This window comes from Chiloscyllium plagiosum, chromosome 6, assembly GCF_004010195.1.
Source record: "Chiloscyllium plagiosum isolate BGI_BamShark_2017 chromosome 6, ASM401019v2, whole genome shotgun sequence".
Classification (NCBI taxonomy): Eukaryota; Metazoa; Chordata; class Chondrichthyes; order Orectolobiformes; family Hemiscylliidae; genus Chiloscyllium; species Chiloscyllium plagiosum.
In genome coordinates, this window is record NC_057715.1 from 5908254 (window position 1) to 5930551 (window position 22298).

The 22298-nt window shown below is 41.2% G+C and overlaps 1 protein-coding gene across 4 annotated transcripts in view; it reads right to left on the reverse strand.

Moving 5' to 3' along the window:
• The window catches only part of LOC122550440 (ETS-related transcription factor Elf-1-like), a 140696-nt gene that overhangs the window by 25922 nt on the left and 92476 nt on the right, over nt 1–22298 (reverse strand). The window lies entirely within an intron of this gene.

The window sequence follows — 22298 nt, forward strand, 5'->3', positions numbered from 1 at the left end:
TTAACTGTCTTAGTTATGACCTGCCAGTGCTGCTAATTGGTGTCAGAATGACTAACATGGATTGAACAGGTCCCAACCATTGACACACAAGAGGAAGGCAAAATAGAAAAGTCCTAATGATAGTATGACAAGTAAATCAATAAGAATTAATGGGGAAATGCAGGCATGTCTGGGGAAATGCAGGCATGTCTGGGGAGATGTGGGAATGATGGGGGGGATGCGGGAATGACAGGGGGGGCATGGGAGATGGGGGATGCAGGAATGACTAGGAATGTTTGGGGAGACGTGTGAATGACCGGGGAGATGTGAGACCAGAGCCAGCAGCAAACAGAAGAGAAGCCAAGTGCTTGGAAAGTGATTGATTAGATGAGATATTGACCATGAGTCTTCACAGCTCTCATCTCTCTTTGGAAATCTCTAAGGTAGTATTATCACTTGGAACACTGCACCTCAATAAATACCAATTTTCTATTACCTGGACAGTTGATGATTAAGAAAAGCTTAGATTAGTTTCCCTACAGTGTGGAAACAGGCCCTTTGGCCCAACAAGTCCACACTGACCCTCCGAACAGCAACCAACTCAGACCCATTCCTCTACCCTATATTTACTCCTGTCTAATGTAGCTAACACTATGGGCAGTTTAGCATGGCCAATTCACCTGGCCTGCACATCTTTGGACTGTGGGAGGACACCGGAGCATCCGGAGGAAACCCACACAGACACGGAGGGAATGTGCAAACTCCACACAGACAATCGCCCAAGGTGGGAATTGAACCCGGGTCCCTGGTGCTGTGAGGCAGCAGTGCTAACCACTGAGCCACCATGCCACCTCAAAATTACATATTTACTGCCCACATCAGACCTAACAACTCTGTTCAAGAAACCACTGCTCATAGTTTTTATTGGGGATTGGTGCTGACTGGGGAGCAGAGCTGGATTAGAGCCAGCAAGGAGATGGAGGTGGAGCTGTATAGGATTTCCAACTCTTACGCAAAGCTCTCTGTGACCTGCAATATTTAGATGAAAATAAAAAGCAAGCTTGCATTTATGGGATACTTCTGGGGTTTCCAAAATGCTTTCCAGCTAGTTCATTATTTCGAGGTAAGGTTAGTGTTGTAAGAAACAGACAGAGAAGTCCAACAAACTGCAGTGACATCATAACCAAATATTATTTGTGAAATTATTTAGTGGGTTCTTGAAGAATAACTGTTGTCTAGGGCTTAAAAGAAAACCTCTCAGTTACTCTTCAAAAAATTTACCATGAGTTCTTTTAAACAGACCAAAGTGAATTGGTTTACCAGCTCATCTGAAAGATAAACCTCCAAAACCTCAGCATTCCCCTTCAGTACTTCACCAGAGGGTCAGAGTTGGAGGTATGTTCTTTCCATTCAGACACAACTCATACATTCAATAGTAAAGGGATCAATTTGCACTTAATCCATTTTAAAAACCAGAGGACTACAATATCTCATACCCTTTTGCTTCTTTGAAGAAGTCAAATGTTTTGAAACATCTGAACAACTATTGAAAGTTGCATGTAAACCTTTTGCACAGCTGCAGCCAGCAGAGTAAATTACTGTAGACCGCTGCAACACGGAATGAAAACAAATGCAGAAATGCTGCTCCCCTCACATCAGCTCTGAAGTAGAGTCATCTAGACTTGAAAAATTAGCTTGATCTCTCTCCATGGATGCTGCCTGACCCGCTGTGATCTCCAGCATTTGTTGTTTTCATTGCAGTCAATAGAGTTTTGTTGGGTAAAGGCAAAGGAGCCAAGGTGAGTAAACGGAATAGTGTACAGAACAGCCAAGATTTACCAAACTGGTGTACCGACGACGGATAAATGGATGACTGATCAGCTTTTCAATACAGCGGGTTAATACTTAGGGCTGTTCTGCAGTCATCAGTAATTTTTAGAATTGAGTCAGTTCTGTTTTGAAGCTATTGGTTAGAATTCAATAACTCTCTTTGTTAGGGGTGTGCACCTCCACTATTGTTCTCCTCAGGAAGTGACACAGATACATGAAATACGTTAAACAGTTCACGTCTGTTAACCCAGTTATTTACTGTGTTTTTTAAAAATGAATCAAATTAGACATTTTGAATTAATAGAACTTAAGTACATTTGGTGTTCAAATACAGCAGTTAATAGTAGTTGCCTTTATTAGAATATGCAAAACCCATGACTTGTTACCAAAAATCCATCACCAGCTGGTCAGTTTTTAAAATCCTCCCAGCAATCACCATCTGGGTAAATTTTGTGCAACATCTGTTGTTACAGATGCTCCTTACTGATTTGTTATTTAATAATAAACGTCAAAGAGTGGAACTGCCAGATTCATAAGTACACAGAGCAATGTAATGATATGCCAAAGTGTTCCCCACAGCTGTCAATAAGATGTAGGCAGACGGGAGAGAGAGAGAGAGAGAGCAGAGGAAGTGGGGGGGGGGGGGGGCAGTACACTTTGATACATTCCAGACGTGGATCCTGGCACAGAATAACACATGGTAGATCACAGCAACGATTCTCCTGATTTCCCAGTCAGTCATGTCATCGAACTGGAACATCAAAAGCACTGAGCATCTCTAATCAGTCTCTCCATTCCACACTCCTGCCAAGTGTCACCCAAGACTCTGAACATTTACCTTTCATGAATACCTGTTTAACACCGCAGGCAAGTAATAATGATGAAAGAAATCAGGAGATAAAGGACAAAATCATAGAATCCCTACAGTGTGGAAGCAGGCCATTCAGCCCATCGAGTCACACTGACCCTCCAAAGACATTCAACCCATACCCACCCCCTTCCCCATCCCTGTAATCCTACATTTCCCATGGCTAATCCACCTAGCCTACACATCCCTGGGCACTACGGACAATTTAGCTTTGTCAATCCACCTAACCTGCACATCTTTGGACCGTGGGAGGAAACTGGAGCACCCAGAGGAAGCCCAGACAGACACGGGGTGAATGTGCAAACTCCACACGGACAGTCACCCGAGGGTGGAACTGAACCCAGGTTCCTGACGCTGTCAGGCAGCAGTGCTGACCACTGACCCACCATGCCACCCCACTGCTAGCAGTGCACAGCAAAACCTGAAAGCAGATTCCTCAAGTGTACATACATCTCACTCAGATAGTACTGCCTTTACTCTGAACAGAGTAGACAAGCAGGAGACTGGAAGAACACAGCAAACCAGGCACCATCAAGAGGTGGAAAAGTCGACGTTTCGGGATTCCTGAAGAAGGGTTACACCCAAAATGTCGACTTCGCCACCTCCGGATGCTGCCTGGCTTGCTGTGTTCTTTCAGCTTCCTGCTTGTCTACTTTGTATTCCAGCATCTGTAAATGTTTTGTCTTTATTCTGAACAGACCTGACAGAGAGCAGATACCTCTTCACGTCTAAAGTGTAGTTACCGGTTGTAGGTTTTGCTCAGCAACTGCATCTTTCAACTCCACATAGTAAACTGAATCCTCCAAAGGCTAAACTTGGTCCACACCAGGGTAGTTCACACGGTGGTAGCTCAGTGACGTTTGACAATACGTACATTAACACACTGAGATAATACCAGATTTAGCTTTGTGTGAGAGATGGGGCTGAGTTGTGCCAAAAGGAACTGGTGAGCAGAAAAAATGTGGAGATGCTGGAAATCAGAAGCTGCTGCTGAAACATAGCGGGTCAGACAGTATCTGTGGAGAGAAAGCAGGTCAGACAGTATCTGTGGAGAGAAAGCAGAGTTAATATTTTCGGTCCAGTGACCTTTAATCAAAACTGATTTTAGTTAGGAACAGGCACACATGCCAAACTTTTCTTAGCTAAAACCAATTCTGAAAGAGGAGCCAATGAACCTGAAACATTAACTCGGCTTTCTCTCCACAGATGCTGCCAGACCTATTGAGCGTTTCCAGCTATTTATTTTCTTTTTGATCTGTTGAACAAATTCCTTTTTTTCAACACTTACTCCTGCAGCTATGATATAAAATGATTTTGACAACTGCTTGCATTTTTGGTGAGTCAGAAAGTTACAAATCTAAGCCAGCCCCATTAAGAATTGAGCATGACATTTGAGCAGTAAATGTTGGCAAACTCCCCAAGCAAGGACTACATTTGCTGTTTCTACTCGTACACAGGGGGGAAAAAAAGTCTTGGGGAAATAAAGGGGTCATATTCTCGCCTGAAACAATCCACATGACCAGTGTTTCAAAAATGTTCCAGTTGAAGCTCTTTTCTCCTCCAGCTCTCAGAATTCCTTTTCTGTGAATGTGCTGAATTGAACTCAAAGTGGAATTAATGGCAGAGCTTTGTTAAATTAGAGGAAAACGTGTGGGAGCACTGATGTCCTTTGTGAAGCTTATGAACAACCATTTAATAAGAAACATTATAAAATCCTGAGGGGCATAGATAAGGTGCATAGCAAGGGTCTTTTCCTTAGAGTGGGGGAGTACAAAACTAGGGGGCATATTTTTAAGGCAAGAGGAGAAAGATTTTAAAAGGACACAGGGGGCTACCTTTTGTTTCAAACAGAGATACTTAGTGTGTGGAATGAACTGCCAGAGGAAGTGGTGGTTGCAGATACAGTTACAACATTGAAAAGACATTTGGACAGGTACATGACCATGGAAAAGGTTTGGAGGGATAGAGGCCAAATGCAGGAAACCAGGACTAGTTTGGTTTGGGAACACGGTCAGTGTGGCTTTAATTGAACCAGGGTCTGTTTCTGTGCTTTAGGACTTTGATTCACCCTAGTGTAGAAGCAATAAGTGACCTGAATACAGGTCACTTATTGCAAATAATCCAAATGTGAATTTTATTCTGCAGCTGTTCAATCCTATGGTATTGCAGGGTTCTGAAGCAGGAAACAAAAGATAATGCTTTGAATCCATTACATTCAACAAGGAAATAATGAAAGAGATGGAGGAAGAAACATCCAAATCTATTCCACAAGCTGACAAGCTGTTTCATTTCTCTACGCCTCGAATCAGTTAACAGGAGATTGAAATTTTCCATCTCTACTTCTTTGGAATAAATCAGAAGCCATCTCAATTTTGCAACAGCATTGTTTGACAAAACTGGTCACTTCAGATTCTGGCATCAACAGCATGTATTTATTTTCCATGAGATGAGGTGGTAAGGTATGTCCAACTTAGCACAAAGATAAGATTCAACTCTTACTGGTTTGTAATGACAGTTAAAATGGTTCCAAACTACTTTGCATGCAGCTATAAAATGCTTTTCTGTATAAATGAATAATTCATTATCGAGCCAAAGCCAGACTGACTATTTGGAGGGCAGTAGTTCCGTTCCACAGATTCAGGATTTGCACTACCTACCAGTTTCACAACAAGGAGCCAAACATTTTCATTTTGAGGTGCCTGTTTAATGATCAGATGGCAGGAAAACATGCTGTGCCAAACACCGGAGCTGGCATCAATGCCATATTGAGGCTGTCACATCACCTGAATGTCAGACACTCAACTTGGCAAAGTGAAGCTTCTGTGGAGAACATGGGTCTGGAATGCACTCCCATGGTGGTCAGAGGGAGCATGACACACACACCCTGAAGGCAAAACTTAGGACGAGTTCTGATAGTGACTCAAATCTATAGAACAACCTAATTTACAAAAAATGTGATATCCTTCGAAGGCAAACACATATGACAGCAAGGAGTGGGGACCTTACTCAGAAACCCCACTGCAAAATCTCGTCTTCTTTGCAGCAAAATCTTCCAGGTGCAGTCATCTGTGTCTCAAAAGGATGAGCAAGAAAATGCTAAACCGGGCAGCAAGTTCAATATCACAAAGATTTTCAGTAGAAATAGTGTGTACGTGTGCGCGCATACACACAATCAACTAGAAGTATCAAGGGCAGAACGAAGCTATTCACTGTTATGAACCAGACTAAACCCCCTTCAAGTATATCCAGGAGATAACCTGCACCCTAACTTTTCCTATTTAAAGGCAAGTATTCCAGATGTAATTTGATTGGTTACACTACTTGGATTTAAGCAAAACTTTACTCTTACTATTAAAGTACAAAGAAAAGATTAATATAACTTTAACTCAAATGGAAAACTTGTCAGAATCATAGATTATTAAACAACAACTGCTCTAATATAGTAACATCCCATAAACACACCCTTAGCAAAGGCAAATTCAGTAAAATAGATGGTCTTGCATAGGCCGTTTCTCCAGTCCAGGAGGAAAAGAACACCAGGATAAAACGCCAGTAGAGAGGGAGATATGGTAGCTTCCATAATCAACTTCAAAACTCTAACAACTGTTGAAAACTAAACTAAAACCCTAGTTCTGTGGGAGCCTGACCCCACCCATTCATGCTGCTTCTATTGTTCCAACTTAAAAACACCCCAAAGGCCTCACAGGCTGGTTACTTTATTGGCCTGGAGCAGACCTCTCAGCATCTCTTTCTCAACCTCTCATCAACAAAAAACAGGCTAAATAAAGCCATTGTCAAGTCACATCACATCATTGTGACTGTATTGGTGCTCAAATGTTACCAATTGAATGTACTCCCTTGTTTTGTCACCATGGCCATACAGAAGTGTTTTTATAAACAATTTAATTTCCTTTTAAAAAGTTACTACCGAATCGGCTTCCACCACCATTACAGGCAGTTTGCTGAATTTAAAGTTCATCTTATTTAATGCCAATTATTTAACGTCTACGTTCTCTGGTTACCAAGCTACCAGCTAGTGGAGAGTACTCTGCCTCCTGCCTATCTGCTCCACTTACTTTTATACAATGAATACAAATCCCCCGAGTAAAGCAATTGTCTGCTCATTTCAGTGTTTAAAGTGTAGTCTGTAGAGGTGCACTCCTCAGTAATGTGTAGGTAGGTGTGTGTGTGTGATCAAGGCTTTGCATTGTGTCTCCAGTGAGGGATGTTGGCTGTACAGGGTTCCTGGTTTGTTCTAAGACTATTTAGCAAGGACTACTTTCATCATGGTCAAAGCCTACCAATCAGTGAATGCTTGGGGTTTCTCCCTTAATTGACCTAAAGAATATTTGCAGTGGACTTTGCTCTATACAGGGTGTACAGAGATGGAAGACAGGCAGTAGACAAATTGAACATATCATTATACGACTATCAGAAATAGGAATAGTAAGTCATTCGGCCCCTCAAACCTGCTCTGGTTCGTGGCTGATCTGACACTCCTCACGTTCACTTTACTGCCCTATCCCCATAAAACTCGACCAAGAATCTATCTCAGCCTTAAATATACACAAGGATTCTGCCTCCACAACTCTCTGTGGCAATGCGTTCCAAAGACTCTCAACCCTCCGACTCAGCCTCCAGGAAACCAGTTCAAGGAAAGAACAATGTATGATGGGTAATCACTTGGCTTCCCTCTCTCTGCCTTTGTGGACATGGGTATAACCTTTGCAACTCTCTGTTCCTTGCACCATTCACATATCAAAGCATGCTTGAATGATTTGGACCAAAGTCCACATTAGGTCCAAACTTATCCCCTTCGGAAACCTACGATCCATTTAATCTGGACTGGATGACTTTCATATTTCAAGTGCTGCTACAACTACAAATTTTACAAAACAAAAAATCATGTCCAATTGTTTGGCTTCCTTCTACATTACTGAAGGAGCATTCACTGAAAAAGCACAAACAACTTCAGCAAATCCTTAACCTCAATAAGATTTACTTTTAGTACCTTAATCAGTCCAGTCAGTTCTTTTGACTATCCTTTTAACCTTTATTATATCAAGATTTTTCTAATTAGTGACTAATCTTCTCATACTTTCTCTTTGCTCATTTCCTTTCTGAGTTCTCCTTTGCATTGTGAAATTAGTTTCATTTTGTAGCTTCTTATTAACCTGATGTCAATCACGAGCTTTCTGTTCCTGTTTCATTTAAATCTCAACTTCTTCAGCTCTGCAATGGGGTGCTTGGTTTGGAGACCTTTCCTTTCTCTCCAGGAACTGAGATTTATGGGGGGGTAGAGGACAAGAAGCCGGTTATCTGAGCATGAAACTCGTCACATCTGCAAGTGACAAAGACATGGATGAAAGTGCCAACAGCAGATGGGCTCGGGAAGGTGAGGGGGACACAGGGCGAGGTTATAGACTGTCAAAACATCTTCATGATGGAGAAGAACGAGGGGTAAGAGACTTAGCTCAAGGTGAAATTCTTTGCAACTCAGGTAACTTAATCCAAGCTAGGCAGCGGCTAGGAAGGGGATGGAGTCAGGAGGGAGTGTGGGGTAAGTGGGCAGTTCAGGGGGTAAGTGAGCAGTTCAATGGGAAGTGAAGGTAACATTGGTCTTCTTCTCCATGTTTAAGTGCAGGTAACAGCCACTGGATGCCAGGCAGACAGCAGGGTCAACAGCATAGAGGAAGAATAGCTGGAAGATGCCAAGGTAATTAGGGAGGTTGGCACCATGTCTTCATCTGCCACAGATGAGGAATGAAGTGAATCAACAATTGATTCAGGAGGCATTCCAGGCAGGGGTTCTCGTCCCCTCGGTCTGTGAAATGATTTGAAAGGGTCTGCCAGAAGTAACCAATTAAATGTCAGAAGAAAAGTTTGAATTCATAACTTTCTACCTAAAAGATTAACATAAGTGTCGCAGGGTTAATTTGTCTACTTAGGTGTAGTTGCTGTCTAGCTTTACTCACCTTTCTCTCTAACTTTCTCTATTCCCAAGAACCCTAACATATCAGTTTTTCCTCCAAAACCGACCTATTACATTTTAATCACTCTACCATAATTAGCCAGCTGCCTAGATCCTAAGCTTGAGAGTTTCCTCTCAACATCTCTCTAACTTTCCTTTCTGCCTTCTTCTGTTGACAGTCTCTTCGAAATCATAACTGACCAAACATGGATGCACCTGCATTAATGTCTGAAGTGATACAATCAAGCTTTGTTTGACAATATTCCTATAAAAACACTTTAAGATGTTCTTCTACATTTATGTTGCTATGTAAGTGCATGCTATTGTTACTGTATTTTAGAATTTGACACCCAATAACTTTTACCATCAGCAGAGACCTTACTGGGATTGTCCCCTTTTCACCAATAATTCCAGTTTGTAAATTATAGTTAAATTTATGCTATTGACTATCCAACTAGGAGAAAACAATTCACATACAGGGACAATAGAGTCTCAGCTGGACCAGAAACAAATAATGAGAAACAATGAAGTGACATATATTAAGGCAGAGAACTTTCCAGGATTTCTGGTATAATCAAAGTAAAAGTAAATAAATGCTTATGTGACATTTCTTGTGAAATCAAGTTAGCTTTGTCAAACAATCATACTACCAAAGCAATGAAGACAAAAGTAATCCATGACTGTCTGGAGTAATCAATCCTCACTTATTTACTTTGTTTAAAAAAATGTGTTCGATTGAGGTGGTTAACAGAAACCCCACTTACAGCTGATACTTCCTACAAATCTACGAGATAACTCACAGATGTTTGAACCATAAGTTGGTTACAGTCAAAACAAGAAAAGCAAATTAGAAACCCACATTAGGCTTATCAACAAGGTGCAAACATGTACTTCTTCCTGCCCCCCAACCCCAACTGAATGATCATAGGAGAACTGAGTTGCTTTCATGGCAAACTTTAGTGCAGCTACCATTTTGCTGCAGCTCGATTCAAAGCTCAACCCTCAAAATAATTTTATTGTGAATTTCTAGCTTGTACTGAGCTTAAGAATCAAGAGACGCTTCTTACTCTGCTGGGTTCTAAGAATACAAGGGGACAGAAAGTTCCATTTCAAAGCAACAAGTGAGGGTTTTGGATCATTGATCAGTGTTCAAAACCTCTTTGTTGAAGAGTATTATGATGAGGTAAGAAGGGGTCCATTGGCTATCCTCTGTTCAACCTCCTACATTTATTAGAACAAAGGTTCAAGTTATTTTTGCATGAGGAAAAACCTCTCTCCAAATTAAATAGTTTAAATAAAAAGTTAACTATTTCCACTGTGAGTAATAAGGAGTCAATTATCAATAATTCCTGAGTCAAAAAATGACAATTTATTGCTATTACATTTGAGAAAAAACAAACAGTGTCTAGCATGTAACTTTCATACAGTAACTTGAACCTTACACCACATACACGAAAGTTCACAGTTAAAGGGGAGTGGGTGACCAAAATAATTTAGATATTTTTTGATGTGGACTTTTTTTTTGAGGCACAAGGTTTTAACTTGAGCCTGAAGTTGTTCATGACCGGTTTCTTGGATGCTGTCAGTTGTAGGAACATTGCAGTTATTGAAAATTTTCAGTCCCTTGATAACTTTTCTCTCTAGCTGTTTCCACAGGAACCAGGTGTTAACGTTTTTTTTAAAACAGAGAAACAATTGGAGGCAGCAGTTTCTCTTCAAATATCTGCCTGAAATCCTCATGGCAGGTCCACTGAAATGCACCTCCCAGGGTACTTTTCCAAGAGGATTTTTAGTTGGTGGTAGCAATCTTGTTACTAATACTCTGCATTTGTTAATATCCTTTGGAGATCGTGATAGGTTTCAATGGGTGAAATCCGGGTTGTTGAACCACAAGGGTGACAATCCAGTTTTACAGAGTTTTGACAGTCAGAGTTTCAATGTTAACTGAAAATAACAAACGCTGGAGATCACAATGGGTCAGGCAGTATCCACAGAGAGACAGCAAGCTAATGTTTTGAGTCTAGATGACTCTTCATCAGAGCTGGAGTAAGTCGGAGTTGTGGGCGGTTGCTGAGAAAGGAAACATGAGTGTGGAAGCCAGTTTTGGCAAACACCTTGTTGTACACCAGCAGTGAAATGGAAAGCAACAAAGACGTACACAGTGAAAGAGACAACCAGAATTGCTGTCAGAGGTAAGAGCAAAATATCTTCAGGGTAGACATTCCTCCAAGAGACGTGGCAGTCGATTAAATCCAAAGTAGGAACAGATTACTGCAGATGCTGGAATTTGTATTGAAAACAACAAATGCTGGAGATGATAGCAGGTCAGATAGCATCCACGGAGAGAGAGCAAGCTAATGTTTCAACACTAGATGACTCTTCAAAGCTGAGTTGCAATGTTAACCTCTGATTTGGACAGGATGGTAGTGGCAGGGTTGAAATCGCCTTGTTATACAACAAATTTAAGGTTTAAGTCTATATTCCAGCAATCCCTATGGTTAAGAAGTCTTATCCTATGCAGAACAGTTGAAGGTCTCATGAGCTATATATTCCAGATGATGAACATTAATGTTCAGATAATTAGACAGGCTTTTCTGGATATGGTAGTTAGACCCTGTTCTCAGACATAGATTTCTACATTCCTGAGAGTTCGACTACTTTCAGGTCAAATGAGTTCAATGACCATCTTAATGTTTTCCAGCTCATTTTTACCGGTTTTTCTCTCAACCCCAAAGTCCCAGAGAAAGGATTTACAGATTCCAATCACAGCCGAATGGAATGGTGCAAGAGACTGAAATGGACAAATGGCTCCTACTCCTAAACTCAATGTTCCAATGTAACTTAGAATAAGGACTTGGATGGGATGGGTTCAATAATTGAACTAGGGAACAGAATGAATCACTACTTTAATTTGATTAATCTGATGAACACGCCACTGGATGACAGAAATGATGTGCATTTATATAACACCTTTAATATCGAAACAGAAATGTGACAAGACACTACAGGGAGATGCAACGGTTGCGGCAGGGGGTGGGGGGGCAGAAAGTGAGATTGAGCCAAACTTTGACGGATACAGCAAATTTTGTTTTAACTGGCACCTTATCAACCTGCACTCTTAATAAACTGGCAAAAATTCTATACTGCAGATACCATGCTGAGTATTTATGCTCAAAATAAAGCGTATACCCCCTGCATTAGATTTCTGCTACTGACTGTGTGTTTTTACATTGTGACGTGCTGATGTTGTTGCACTGATATTTTGAGGGATGTTGATATCTCAAAGCTTCGCTTGGTCAGGGTTTCCCTGTAGTAATGCGTACCTCCTGCTTATCAAGTACGTTTGATGAAGTAGTGCAGTCCTGGCTGTATAAGGCGCTGATTAATATAAAGCTTGCTGCATTAGCAAGGGTCAATATGGCAGATTTTGAAAGAAGAAGTCAGTGGAGATGTTCCACCTGGGAAATAAAAACACTCATCGAGCGTCGTTCGTCCCGATCTTAAGAGGATTTTCAGATCTACAAAACTTAGAGAAAATATTGAAGGTCACTGATCCATCTACAGGTCATTAAATCCAGAGTAATAGACAAAAGCAAATAAACTCCAGTGTAAATTTTCTTGAACAGCTGCAATTGGATCATTAAGTATACCAACCATCACTCCCCACATTGACCACAGGCATAGTTTACTGCTTTAGCAATCAATTATGAGTTGATAAAGCCAAATGTTGGCACAAGTTAAAATTCTTTCAATATTTAATTGATTTATCTTCATTCACTTGAATGGACTGTACAACAACGAGAATCACAATACTTCCTACTTTTATAAGTGATTTCAAACTTCTTCCTTTATTATTCAGTATACACTCACATCTCTCTCTAAACAAATCAGCGAGAGGATTTATTGCAATGCTGGTTTGTGCAATGTTGTATTGTCCCTCACAACCAGGGTAAGCACGTTGCAATCTTCCCGAACAAGGATATCGGCCATTGCTGACCCAGTGAGAATGTTCATTTAAAAAACAGACAAGAACAGGAAGAGGCCATTTGGCTGCTCGAACTGCCTGATCTTTCAAAATGATTGTGGCTGATCATCAAGCTCAAAACCTTAATCTTGCCCTCTGCCCCCCCCCCCCCCACCCCTCCTCTCCTCCCCCCAACCAATATCCCTTGATCTCCTTGGCCACAAGAACTATATTTACCCCATTCTTAAAAACATTTATATTTTAGCCTCAACCACTCTGAAGCAGTGAATTCCACAGGCTCTCCACTCTCTGGGTGAAGTCATTTCTCCTCATTTCAGTCCTAAAAGGTGTACCCCTTAAACTACAACCAGAGTTTTGGACTCCCCTGCCATCAAGAACATCCTTGCTGCATCTACTCCGTCCAGTCCTTTCAGAATTTTATAGGTTTCTAAGAGAAACCCAACGCCCCGCTTCATTATTCTAAACTCCAGCAAATACAACTGACTCAATCTCTCATCCCAGAAAGCAATTTGGTAAAACTTCTTGCACTCCCTGTACAGAAAGAACATCCTTCCTCAGATAAGGAGACCAAAACTGCCCTCAATATTCCAGGAGCAGCCTTAACAGTGTCCAGTATAATTGCAGTAAGACATCCTTACTATTTTTTTATCACAAGGCATAGGTATGTAGAGAGTTCAATGGATATTAAGGTATGAGGCAAAGATGGGTTGAAGGAAACCTTAGTTAGAAATAATGATAAATAATTAACCGTACAGCAACACGTTAAAGTCTTCAGTTGCCAAAGTTTTTGAAATTGGTTTATAAAGTTAAGGGGAGTCAGTCAAAACTCAAAAGTATTTTTTCTCCCACAATCTATCACAGTTCTTTTAGGATAATGTCAGAAAATGCTAGAAATACATAGATTAGGCATCCATTTATACAGAGAGAAATAGAGAGTTAACGTTTCAACTCTTCATGCTCTTACAGTTAAAACAGCTTTTAAGCCAGACAGAGCAAAGGGGACAGGGAGTAAAAAGAATAAAGGTACAGGAATAATAGTGTGTAGGATAAAGTTAAACAACTTTATATATAACATTGTTAATGTTATAAAAAGTTGTCCCAAAAACATCAAATGAAAAAATGACCCAAGGAGCATTATGAAATAAAATATCAGACCAAGCCACGTTAGCAGATATTAGGGATTATCTGAAGCTTGGTCAAAGAGGGATATTTTAAACAGCATTCTAAAGGACAGTAATGGAGAGGTTATGAGAAAGAATTCCAGAAATTGTGAATGCACAAGACCCCAGAATTTGAAGAGCACAGGTCTCTCAGAGTTGTGGTGCTGGAAGGAAACGGTGAAGCCATACAGGGATTTGAAAAAGAGGATGAGGATTCTAAAATCAAGCCCTTGCTTGACTCGGGATCCATGTAAGTCAGTGAACATATAGTGATGAGTGAAACTTGTTGAAAGATAGAGACAGAGGTTTGGATGACCTCCTCAGGCTTATGGAGGGTGAAATGCAGGAGATAAGCCAGGAGTGCATTGGAGTAGAGGCAGCCAAGGCATGGATGAGGGATACAGAACAAAATATAGCAATGTCACAGAGGTGGAAATTGTAATGGCATGACTGTGGTCAGAAGCCGAGGTCAGTGTCAAATATCATACCCAAGACTGGAAACAGTCTGTTTTAGGCTCAGATTGTTGTCAGGTTAGAAATATAATCAGAAGCTTGAAAATGGAGGGATAAAAACAATGGCTTTGGACTTCCCAAAAGTTAATTAAGAAAATTTCTGCTCACTGTCAGTCCTCAACAGTCGAGAGGTGGTGATAAGGTAGAGCTAGGAGTTGTCAGCATATCTATGACAACTGAGCTTCTTTTTGGATAATGTCACCGTGGGGTAAAATGTAGGTGAGAAATAGGAGGGGCTAAGACCAGACCATTGGGTAACGCTCAGGGGTAATGGTACAGCAGCAAGAGGAGATGACAATGTAAGTGATACACTGTCTAGGATTACGTAAAAATGGAACCAGCTAGACAGCTGGGATGTCTGCAGAAAAGCAGAGGTCCTGTGGCCAACAGGCATAGACAAGTCAAGAAATGTCAGGTATGACAGTATGCCTTTGTCACAGTCACCTTACAGCTTATTTGTTATTATGATTACAGCTATTTTCATTTTTCGTCATTTTGAAAATGGGACTGAAAAGGTGATTTTTCTTTGTTCCCCAGTTCACCCAAACGACTTCGAGTCTTTAACGGATGGCAGCAGGGACCACAGTCACATATTGGCCTCTCAAACACAGAACGAGCAGTAGATTTGTTAGACAACTGGACAGATTTCATACCCGTACCGACTTGAATCAGGTCCTTACAGAGGAGAAAGTGAGGTCTGCAGATGCTGGAGATCAAAGTTGAAACTTTATTGCTGGAACAGCACAGCAGGTCAGGCAGCATCCAGGGAACAGGAGATTCGACGTTTCGGGCACAGGCCCTTCTTCAGGAATCCTGAAGAAGGGCCTGTGCCCGAAACGTCGAATCTCCTGTTCCCTGGATGCTGCCTGACCTGCTGTGCTGTTCCAGTAATAAAGTTTCAACTCAGGTCCTTACAGACTAAAACCTGTTTCTTGGAACAATGAAGAGGGGCAGGTCTGAATCCAGTGTTCTACTGGGAGGGGAGTAGTCTTTAGACATCGTTGTAGTCTTGTAACTCTGTTACCATGGTACACTGTCAATGGCCCAAGAGTAAGCAGAAGAGTGGAAATAGTTTAGTAGTATACTAGATGGCTATACAGGTAGTTCTCCTATAATGTGGTAACTGTGTTCCTAACCAACACCATGTTATAGAAAATCACACAATATAAATAACATGGCCCAAGGGAAAAACAGGATTAAGGCGAACCACCAATTATATCAGTAAACATCAAAACAACTATAACAATTAGCCTAAACAAACAATAGCACAGACTATATATCAGTATATACATCAGTAAACATCAAAACAACTACAGTAATTAGCCTACACAAATGATAACACAGACTAAGTAAATCTTTAAATCATAGTGTAATAACACAGTAAATTTAACGATGTAACAATAATACAATCACTGACCACAGCACTGGACCTTTCACCAAGCTCTTCACCAGAAAGCGTGTGAACTGATTGACCATGTGATCCCAACACAGAATTCCAGCCCTCCCCAAGATTCTCCCCCCAGTTTGAAGTAAAGTTCCTTCTAAATGTCAACTCCAATCCCCTGTTTCAGGCTCAGATCCAAGACCTGCTGAGCTGATTGCATTCCTGCTTTAGCTGAACACACTGAATTTGCATTTTACAGACAGAGGATCCTGAGGCTGGGTTTTGCTGTTCAGGTAAGTGCTGGAGATGGAATCGCGTAACAGCAAACAGGAGTTCACTTTATATATATAATAAAAAGAGTCTGCAATTCACTAATCGCGTTACAGCCAAATCACATTTATTAAATGCGCTTTATAGGAGAACTATCTGTAATTTGAGGACTGTTTGCATCCAGTTGGCTTATTTGGGTAAATCTAAGAATAAATGATTTCAATGATAAATCTATGAATAAAAGCAACTTTATGATTGGCAGGAAGGGTTCATTTTAATAATGAATAACAATAAATGGTTTCTCCAATACATTCTACACACTGTCACCTACCCTACCCCACTTTGATGGTTTGCCTGGATAAAGTTTCTTTCTCCTCAAACGAACAAACAAACAGTCTCCTAAAGATCACAGTGAAGAGTCAATAAAAATGATTAGAGATCTTATCCTTTAGAAAACAGCACCACAGCTGTTGTTGTATTTTTGAGACTCAGAACTGGTGCCCGAGTCATTTGGGTATTCAAGCTCATCGATGACTAAAACCTTGGCAAAAATCAATGCTAGTCTTTATCTCAAGACAGCAGAAATAAAAAAGAGGAGTAAGTCTTGGTCAGGCCTCATCTGGACTGTTGCATTTAGCTCTAAGCACGGCACCTCAAGATGGTTCTCTCATCTTTGAAGGCTATTAACTAGAATTATACCAGGAATTAATTAATAAATGGGAACAATACATAAAATTGCTTTGCTTTCCCTTGAGTTTGGAAGTTGATGGGTGACCAAATGTGTTATTATGATTCGATACAGTAGACACAAACTTATTGCTAACTCTGATGGTAAATTCAAGACCAAGAAGAGGCAATGTCAAAATTAGCCTAAAGGCCATTCCAAAAAAATGGGAATACATTTTCACATTGAGGGAGAGAATTTTGACAACCCTCTAACTGCTGTTGAAGCTCATACACTGGAGTTGATACAAGAATGAGGTTGCAACATTTGTGTTAAGTAGAGTTTCATGTCTCAACGTTGGGGAAAGGGTTAAATGGTGATGATACAAGTAAGAAAGAAACAGCAGGAGAAGGTCATATGGGCTCCTTGAAACTACTCCACCACTCAACAAGATCATGGCTGAACCTTTACTTCAACTCCACTTTCCTACCAGATCACAATTTCCACCGGTTTCTTCCAATCCTTTCACCTCTTGCACATGCTCAACTATTGAGGAACCACAGTTCTTGGTGATCAAAAATTCCTAAGATTCTTTCTCTCCAACTGTGCCCTAATGACCCACTCCTTAATTTCAGACTAAGACCCTAGTTCTAGTTTCACCAGCCAAGCAAAACCAGGTCTCTGCTCTGTTAAATCCCCTCAACTGTTTTTATTTTAATGGGAGCACCTCTCATCATTCTCAACTTCATAATAAAGGCCTAATTTACTCAACTTCTCATCCAGAAACCATTCCAGACACCTTCAATCCACTGCCTCCACATCAAGTGAAGTCCAAAACATAATCGCCACAGCTCACTGACCTTTGTTCTCGTAAGTTAATACATTTCTTCAAAACCAATAATAGCATTTTCCTCAACGAATATTAGACTAGCTGGCTTGGTGTTTTCTTGCCTTCTCCTTTTAAGTGTTACATTCAGTACCTGTTCATTCATGAAGTATACTTCAGTATCTAGCAATTTTTGAAGATCACAATCAGTGTGCGTATTATCTCTGCAGCATATTCTCGGATGTGGATCTTCAATACCAAGGGAATTTCTTTTTAGACTTTTTCATTTCATCGATTGTTCCAGTTTTTTTATTGAAAGGGCTCAGAAAAGATTTACAAGGATGTTGCCAGCATTGGAGGATTTGAGCTACAGGGAGAGGCTGAACAGGCTGGGGCTGTTTTCCCTGGAGTGTCAGAAGCCGAGGGGTGACCTTATAGAGGTTTACAAAATTATGAGGGGCATGGATAGGATAAATAAACAACGTCTTTTCCCTTGGGTGGGGGAGTCCAGAACTAGAGGGCATAGGTTTAGGGTGAGATGGGAAAGATAAAAAAGGGACCTTAAGGACAACTTTTTCACACAGATAGTGTTACGTGTATGGAATGAGCTGCCGGACGAAGTGGTGGGAGGCAGGTACAATGGCAACATTTAAAAGGCATTTGGACGGGTATATGAATAGGAAGGGTTTGGAGGGATATGGGCCGGGTGCTGGCAGATGGGACTAGATTGGGTTGGGATATCTGGTTGGCATGGAAGGGTTGGACCGAAGGGTCTGTTTCCATGCTGTACATCTCTATGACTATATTAAGTACAGCACATTTCTCTCATTAGACCCATGGCTCTTGTCTATTGTTGGGTTATTTTTTTCCCTCTGTGATCTATTGTTGAAAGACAGATTCAACATTTCACACTTGTGCCATACACTTACTGCCTATCAGAATTTGCCTCAACATTTGGGATAATATCTACTTTCACTGCTTTCGATCCACAGCACAGAAACAGACCCTTCAGTCCAAACAGTCTCATAACCATAATCCCAAACTAAAGTTGCCCCACCTGACTGCGCATGGCCCATATCCCTCCAAACATTTCTTATTCACGTACTTCCCGAAATGTCTTTTAAATGTTGCAACTGTACCTGCACGCACCACTTCCTCTGGAAGTTGGATAAGGATTCTGGGTAATCTAAGATGGAGGACAGGGAAAAATTCTGGCTGTAACAGCTGCTCCTTTTTTGAGGTATTTTAAGTGTTGGAAGTGATTTCCTCGAATTCCAGGAGCAGCAATTATTGTTTTAAATGCTGTTGCACTGTTTTGGAACTTTGGATAAAAAAAGTCAAAACAACAGCAGTTTTAAAAGGGAGAAGAACAGACAAAGGAAACACATGGTGAAGTCAGTGCAGGAGAGAGAGAGAAAGAAACTGACACAGCAGGGAACCTGCACAGTTACTGCCTTTGCTGTTTGAATTCATGTATCGCTGGACATTGTTAATTTTCCCAGACGCATTCCAAACAGTGAAATTCACAACTGATCTTGGAGGAACTGTTTGGGCGAAGTTCACGGCACAGAAGCAGATAAGTGTATTGTTTTTAAGTGAGACCTACAGAACGTCTGCAGTAGTGAGTAGAGTGGGTTCTTTTTTGATTATATGCTTTTTGAAATATGTCTCTTGATTAAACTTAAAATATAAGCCATAACTATTAATTTAACCTGGGGCAGTGTTCTGTAGTGGAAAAAGATGGTGTTATTTTCTGGATCTGTAGATTGTGAAGGAGCAAAAATGACCTTTAGTAGAGTGATATGAGCTTCTTGTCAGATGTGGGAGTTTAAAGAGAGTTGAAGGGTTACTGCAGATTATATCTGCAATAAATACTGTCGTTTGTGAATCTTATCACATCGAATGGATCGGTTGGAGAGACAGTTAGAAGCAATGAGGAATTTGCAACAGCAACAGTATGTGATGTGTGGCAGTTATAGGAAGGTGGGAAAGTCTCAGATACAGTCACATAGATGGGTTAACCTCAGAAAAGGTAAGAAAGGTAGGCAGCTAGTGCAGGAGCCTTCTGTGGCTATCCCCATTTCAAGCAAGTATGCTGTTTTGGAAAATGTAGGGGGTGATGGATTCTCAGGGGAACGTAGCACAAACAACTAAGTTTCTGGTATTGAGACTAACTCTAATGCAACGAGGGGTATGTCAGATTCCAAGAGATCAACTGTGTTAGGGGATTCTGTCGTCGGAGGTACAGACAGACGTTTCTGTGGCCAGCAGCGAAAAAGCAGAATGGTGTGTTGCTTCCCTGGTGCCAGGATCAAGGATGTCTCAGAGAGGGTGCAGAATGTTCTCACGGGGGAAGAGGGGTCAGCAAGAGGTCACTGTCCACATTGGAACTAACAACACAGGAAGGGAAAAGGTTGAGATTCTGAAGGGTGATTACAGAGAGTTAGGCAGGAATTTAAAAAGGAGGTCCTCAAGAGTAGTAATATCTGGATTACTCCCGGTGCTACAAGCTAGTGAGGGCAGGACTAGGAGGATAGAGCAGATGAATGCATGGCTGAGGAGCTGGTGTATGGGAGAAGGATTCACATTTTTGGACCATTGGAATCTCTTTTGGGATAGAAGTGACCTGTACAAGAAGGACGGATTGCACTTAAATTGGAAAGGGGCTAATATAGTGGCAGGGAAATTTGCGAGAGCTGCTCGGGAGGATTTAAACTAGTAAGGTGGGGGTGGGGGGGGGTACCCAGGGAGGAATCTGAGACTGGTACAGTTGAGAACAGAAGCGAGTCAAACAGTTAGGGCAGGCAGAGACAAGGTAGGACAGATAAATTAAACTGCATTTATTTCAATGCAAGGGGCCTAACAGGGAAGGCAGATGAACTCAGGGCATAGTTAGGAACATGGGACTGGGATATCATAGCAGAAACATGGCTCAAGAATGGACAGGACTGGCAGCTAAATGTTCCAGAATACAAATGCTATAGGAAGGATAGAAAGGGAGGCAAGAGAGGAGGGGGAGTGGAGTTTTTGAAAAGGGATAGCATTACAGCTGTGCTGAGGGAGGATATTCCTGGATATACATCCAGGGAAATTATTTGGGTGGAATAGAGAAATAAGAAAGGGATGATCACCTTGTTGGGATTGTATTATAAACCCTCCCTAATAGTCAGAGGGAAATTGAGAAACAAACTTGTAAGGAGATCTCAGCTATCTGTAAGAATAATAGGGTAGTTATGGTCGGGGATTTTAACTTTCCGAACACAGGCTGGGACTGCCATAGTGTTAAGGGCTTAGATGAGAGGAATTTATTAAGTGCGTACAATAAAATTTTCTGATTCAGTATGTGGATGTACCTACTAGAGAGGGTGCAAAATTTGGCCTGCTCTTGGGAACTAAGGCAGGACAGGTGACTGAGGTGTCAGTGGGGGAGCACTTTCGGGCCACCAACCATAATTATATTAGATTTAAAATAATGATGGAAAAGGATAGACCAGATCTAAAAGTTGAAGTTCTAAATTGGAGAAAGGCTAATTTTGACGGTATTAGGCAAGAACTTTCGAAAGCTGATTGGGGACAGATGTTCGCAGGTAAAGGGACAGCTGGAAAATGGGAAGTCTTCAGAAATGAGATTATGAGAATCCAGAGAAAGTATATTCCTGTTAGGATGAAAGGAAAGACTGGTAGGTGTAGGGAATGCTGAATGACTAAATAAATTGAGGGTTTGGTTAAGAAAAAGGAGGAAGCATATGTAAGGTATAGACAGGATATATCGAGTGAATCCTTAAAAGAGTATAAAGGCAATAGGAGTATACTTAAGAGGAAAATCAGGAGGGCAAAAAGGGGACATGAAATAGCTTTGGCAAATAGAGTTAATGAGAATCCAAAGAGTTTTTTACAAATATATTAAGGACAAAAGGGTAACTAGGGAGAGAATAGGGCCCCTCAAAGATCAGCAAGGCGGCTTTTGTGTGGAGCCACAGAAAATGGGGGAGATACCAAACGAGTACTTTGCATCAGTATTTCCTGTGGAAAAGGATATGGAAGATATAGAAAGTAGAGAAATAGATGGTGACACCTTGCCAAATGTCCATATTACAGAGGAGGAAGTGCTGGATGTCTTGAAACACATAAGGGTGGATAAATCCCCAGGACCTGATCAGGCAGACCCTAGAACTCTCTTGGAAGCTGGAAAAGTGATTGCTGGGCCTCCTGCTGAGATATTTGTATCATTGATAGTCACAGGTGAGGTGCTGGAAGACTGGAGGTTGGCAAACGTGGTGCCACTGTTAAAGAAGGGTGGTAAGGACAAGCCAGAGAACTATAGACGTAGGTGGTGGGCAAGTTGTTGGAGGGAACCCTGAGGGACAGAATGTGCATGTATTTGGAAAGGTAAGGATTGATTAGGGATAGTCAGGCTAATCAATTGATTAGGCTTTGTGTGTGGGAAATCATGTCTCAAAACTGGTTGAGTTTTTTGCAGAAATAACAAAGGATTGATGAGGGCAGAACGGTAGATGTGATCTATATGGACTTCAGTAAGGTGTTGAATAAGGTTCCCTGTGGGAGACTGATTAGTAAGGTTAGATCTCATGGAATACAGGGAGAACTAGCCATTTGGATACTGAACTGGCTCAAAGGTAGAAGACAGAGGCTGATGGTGGAGGGTTGTTTTTCAGACTGGAGACCTGTGACCAGTGGAGTGCCACAAGAATCGGTGCTGGGTCCTCTACTTTTTGTCATTGACATAAATGATTTGGATGTGAGCATAAGAGGTACAGTTAGTAAGTTTGCAGATGACACCAAAATTGGAGGTGTAGTGGACAGCGAAGAGGGTTACCTCAGATTACA